This window comes from Dromiciops gliroides, chromosome 1 (assembly GCF_019393635.1).
Source record: "Dromiciops gliroides isolate mDroGli1 chromosome 1, mDroGli1.pri, whole genome shotgun sequence".
NCBI lineage: Eukaryota > Metazoa > Chordata > Mammalia > Microbiotheria > Microbiotheriidae > Dromiciops > Dromiciops gliroides.
In genome coordinates this window covers 154,767,424-154,772,778 of record NC_057861.1, presented here as the reverse complement: position 1 = coordinate 154,772,778, position 5,355 = coordinate 154,767,424, and the positions used below count along the sequence as shown (strand labels likewise).

Here is a 5,355-nt window from a genome sequence, read left to right as displayed (position 1 = left end):
GCCCTGGACCCAGGAGGCCCTGAGCCCAAATCCAGCCCCAGACATAAGCAACCCCACCCTGCCTGCCCCACAAAAACAAAAAACAAAAAAACAACACAAAGATAAACAAAAAAAATGCTTTACAGATATCATCCCTTCAGACCTGTGTCTTCTGTGTATTTCTTACTGAGAAAGATCTTATGAGTTCAAAGTATTATCTTCCCATGTAGGAATGTAAACAGTTTAATCTTTTAATATTCCTCATGATTTCTTTTTCTTGTTTACTTTTTTATGCTTCTCTAGGATCTAGTATTTGAAGGTGAAATTTTCTATTCAGTTCAGGTCATTTCATCACAAATGCCTGAAAGTCCTCTTTTTCATTGAAGTCCCACTTTTTCCTCTGAAAGATTATACAAAGTTTTGCTGGGTAGGTGATTCTTGGCTGTACTAAAAGTTTGCCCTCCAGAATATCATATTCCATGCCTTCTGGTCCTTTAATGTAGATGCTGCTAGATTTTGTGTTATCCTTACTATAGCTCAACAGTATTTGAATTCCTTTTTTCTAGCTGTTTGCAATATTTTCTCCTTGACCTGGGAACTATGGAATTTGGCTATAATATTCCTGGAGGTTTCCCTTTTGGGATCTCTTTCAGGAGGTGATCAGTAGATTCTTTCAATTTCTATTTTACCTTCTCCTTCTAGAATATCAGGGCAATCTTCCCTGACAATTTCTTGGAAGATGCTGTCTAAACCCTAATTTAGGTCATGGTTTTCAGGTAGTTCAATTATTTTCAAATTATCTCTCCTGGATCTATTTTCCAGGTCAATTGTTTTTCAAAGGAGATATTTCATATTGTTCTCTATTTTTTTATTCATTTGGATTTGCTTTACTGTGTCTTGGTTTCTCATAAAGTCACTAGCTTCCATTTGTTCAATGCTAATTCTTAGGTAATTATTTTTTTCTGAGAGCTTTTGTATCTCTTTTCCCATTTGACTTTTCAAGCTGTTGACTTTTTTCTCATGACTCTCCTGCATAGCTCTCAGTTTTCTTTCCATTCTTTCCTCTACCTCTCTAATTCTTCCTTCTATCTCTCCTACTTTCTCTTCAAAGTCCCTTTTGAGTGCTTCCATGGCCTGAGAGCAATTCATATTTTTCTTGGAAGCTTTGGATATAGGGGCCCTGAGGTGGTTATCCTCTTCTGAGGGTGCTCCTAGATCTTTCTTGTCACTAAAGAAACTTTCTATAGTTCCCAAGTTTCTTTGCTTGCTCTTCTTGCAGTCTTCCTTGACTTTTACCTCCCTCTTATAGTGGGACCCTACTTCCAAGCTACACTGTCCCAAGAATCAGAGGGTCCCAGGTGTTTCAGTTTGAGGGAAGGCAGGTTTTTCTCCTGCCTGGTCTGTTCTCTGGTCTGAAGATAACCTCAAGCCAACTTCCTAAATAACTATCCAGCAAAACTTTGTGTGCTGTGGTTCTTAGCTTCTGATGAGCCTGCACCCCTCTCCCACTTGGGCCTCCCGCTGCTCAAGATTTCTTCCTGCTTCCCTGCTAGGGGAGGAAAAGTGATTTACTCCTTAGGTCCTGCAGACACCCCTGTATTCCCCTAACCCCACAGCCAGCCATTCAACCCTCTTCCCTGGTTCTCCACCAGTACCAGAAGGTGCTGGTGCTGCAGGTGATTAGGAAGCTTGGTGGTAAGTTTCTCTGATACAGCCTGCCTGGGGACTGTGTCAGTGTGATCACATGGTTTGACTCTTCTTGCACCCCAGCATGGCCCCTTCTAAGCTGTCTTTGGCTGGAAAAATAATCTCAGCCAATCTTTTTGTGGGTTTTGCTCCTCCAGGGGTTGTTTTATTGCTGTTTTGGGGGTAATTGTGTCAGGAGCTCTGTGTGTTTAATGTCTTTCCTCCGCCATCTTGGCTCCCACTAAGGCTTTTTTTAATATAGGATTGTAGTATCATGTGGCACTCCCCCACTCACCCTGGAACACACCATTCTGGTTGACCACTTGGGAATGTAGGGGTCCAGCTTCTTGCCATGTGTAATTCATGTGTCAAGAGTCTCATGATTCTCCAGAATAGCTGAGGAGTCAGGGGGGCCTTTTGAAAGAGGAGAGTTTATCTAACTTGCCTTCCTCTTCACTGTAGATCTTGAGGTAACAAAGATATGACTCTGCTGATGATGAGTTCTCTACCCCAAGGTCATAGAGATCCTGCCTATGTGGCACCTCATGCCACAGAACTTAACCAGATCAGCTTGTACCTGGAACCCCTCCCTCCCTTTACCTCTCTTTATGTTTCTCTCCCTTTAGTAAGACTACAATGGCAGCAGTGTCTACCAAAGCAATTGCAGCTGAGATTGCAGGAAAGTAGGATATATCTGGATGTACTGTGAGGGTTGGATCTACTGGAATGATTAAAACTACAGTGCCAGGGGAAGAGTTAGCATTAGAGAGAGGCCACCAAACTAACTTTTTAATCAGATAATGCCCAGTGAAAGGGTGAAATGTGAAACAACAGATTAATAGCCTTGTAAAAATTGATTTATGATGTTCCAATGAGGCTCAAATAATCAGATTTGCAGCTAATGACATCTGTAATGGTAAAAATAAATTGGTGGGGGGGCAGCTAGGTGGAGCAGTGGATAGAGCACCGGCCCTGGATTCAGGAGTACCTGAGTTCAAATCCAGCCTCAGACACTTGACACTTACTAGCTGTGTGACCATGGGCAAGTCACTTAACCCCCATTGCCCTGCAAAATCAATCAATCAATCAATCAACCAATCAACCAATAAATTGTTGGGAACCAGGGCGCTAGGAAGCGTGCGCTGGGCCAGCCGTTCTGTCGCTTGCGCCAGCTACCCCCAGGCCTCGCAGCGCATGTGCCAAGCGCCTCCTGCCTGGCCCTTGATTCCACTCCCTCACAGTTTCCGCCGCCCATGGCCGGGAGCCGCTGGTTACTTGGGGCCCTGCTCTGAGGCTGCGGTTGTAACTGCAGCAGCTGCGGGCTCATGGGTGCTGCCTGCCTGCCTCTCTACATGGCTCCCGGCGCCTTCCCCACAGGCTTGTCGGGTCGTCAAGGCCTGCTGCTGCTGCTCCGGGCAGCCGCCACTGCAGCTCTGGCCATTGGTGCCGTGGCCGCGGCTGCTGCCTCCTTCCAGGCCCTGCATAGGCTCCTGCTGACCCCAGCCGTCTCCGCCTCCGCGCCTCCTCCTCCAGGCCGAGGATTCTTTTTTTTCTTTTTGGTTTTAGTGAGGCAGTTGGGGTTAAGTGACTTGCCCAGGGTCACACAGCTAGTAAGTAAGTGTTAAGTGTCTGAGCCCGGATTTGAACTCAGGTACTCCTGACTCCAGGGCCAGTGCTTTATCCACTACGCCACCCAGCCACTTAGCCACCCCCCATACAGCCAGGATTCTAATACCTATTTGGGAGAACTCCCACAACTCCCTGAATATGACTTGGCTTCATCCAAGTTAGGAGAGGAGGAGGAGGATGTCTTTCTCATTCGAGCCCAAGGATTGCCATGGTCCTGCACTGTGGACGATGTGCTTAAATTTTTCTCTGACTGTAGAATCCGAAATGGGGAGCATGGGATACATTTCCTCTTAAATAGAGGTGGGAAACGCAGGGGAGATGCCTTAGTTGAACTGGAGTCAGAACAGCACGTAAAGAAGGCATTGGAGAAACACCACCTGTACATGGGTCAGTGTTATGTAGAAGTTTATGAAATAAAACAATGAAGATGTGGACGCCTTAATGAAGAGCCTGCAGGCCAAGTCAAACCCTGTGGTAAACGACGGAGTGGTTCGTTGCGAGGACTCCCTTACAGCTGCAGTGAGAAGGACATTTTGGATTTCTTTGCAGGTCTGAATATAGTGGACGTAACATTTGTCATGGAACACTGAGGGAGAAGGAAAATAGGGGAAGCCTACGTGCAGTTTGAAGAACCAGACATGGCCAACCAAGCTCTGCTGAAACACAAGTAGGAAACTGGGAACCGGTACATGGAAATCTTCCCGAGCAGAAGGAACGAAGTCCAAACACACGTTGGGTCTCGAAAAGGAAAGAAAACAGCGCCTTCTAAAGCCAAGTATGGGACTGAACCAGGATTGATCTTTGAAGAGCATGAAGGGATTAAGGAGCTTCGACCAATCACAGCATTTGAAAATGAAAAGGAAGTGAGTGGAATTACCCAAGGAGGCACCAGAGAAGACTCCGAGGCTGCTGATTTCGGAACCCCGCCTTCCCAGCATTTTGTTCACGTGCTAGGACTACCTTTCCAGACCAATGCACAAGACATAAATTTTTTCGCTCTGCTGAAGCCTGTTAGGATCACCATGGAATACAGCTCTAGTGGGAAGGCCACGGGTGAAGCCAATGTGCACTTCGAGAGCCACGAGGACTCTGTGGCAGCGATGGACAAGGATCGGTCCCACGTGCAGCATAGGTATATTAGCTATTCCTGAATTCTTGTCCAAAAGGAAAATCGAATTTCCAGGAGCATCACTGAATCCATATAACAAGGATGAAGCAAGAAGCATTTCATTTGCACACCTATCCTGGACATGGAATCCAGAATTTTATCAGTATCTTTGTCTAGGAAAACTACTTGGGGGGGTGGGGTGGGGGGGGGTGGTTAATAGCTTTGAAGAAAAATTCCATAGCTGACTGTTTAGGAAAGAGAAGATTCAGTTTGGGATTATGAAATAAACCTCACATTTAAAATTGTGTTTAATGAATGAATGAATTAAATTAATTAATTAATAGATTACTAGGTAAATAAATAGGTTAAATCTTATTTAAATCAGTTTGTAACGTGAGCTGTGATTTTTACTGATTAGCATTGCTTTTTGTGTATGAATAAATGACCTGCACCAAAGCCAATGAATACTGTACCTTGTGTATCTCCTTTTTAAACCTCTTTCCTTTTAATGGACCCTTGCACTTTTGAGTCATAAATATAATTATAAACTTTCCTCAGGAAGTCAATCTTGGAGTAAAGTCAAAGATTCAGTGGGAAGCTCAGTGTTGTATGGAAGGCAATCAGACTTTCCCTAACCTTGAATCTAGTATATGATTATGTGTTTCAATACTGGATTGGGGTTCAGGTGCCACAGTTTTTTATGAATCCCAGCAGCATATACTATATATTACAATATGATAATAGAGAGAACTGAAAGGGATCTTAAGAGCTAGTAAGGAACTGAAGTTGGATTCAAATTCATATTTCTGGTGTGAGGATCCTTTCTCTATTCACTATACTATGATACCTTTTTCACCCTAATTTTAACCCTTCCCACTACTAACCTTACCCAGGTCCACCCTTTCTTTGTTTTCATCTGTCTCTTGATTTACCATTTCTTTCCTATAATTTTG

The 5,355-nt window shown here is 44.3% G+C and overlaps 1 pseudogene; it reads left to right on the top strand.

Annotated features, from left to right (window-relative positions):
* Positions 1-2,918: 2,918 nt before the first annotated feature.
* Positions 2,919-4,489, top strand: LOC122746707 (annotated as a pseudogene).
* The last annotated feature ends 866 nt before the right edge of the window (positions 4,490-5,355 follow it).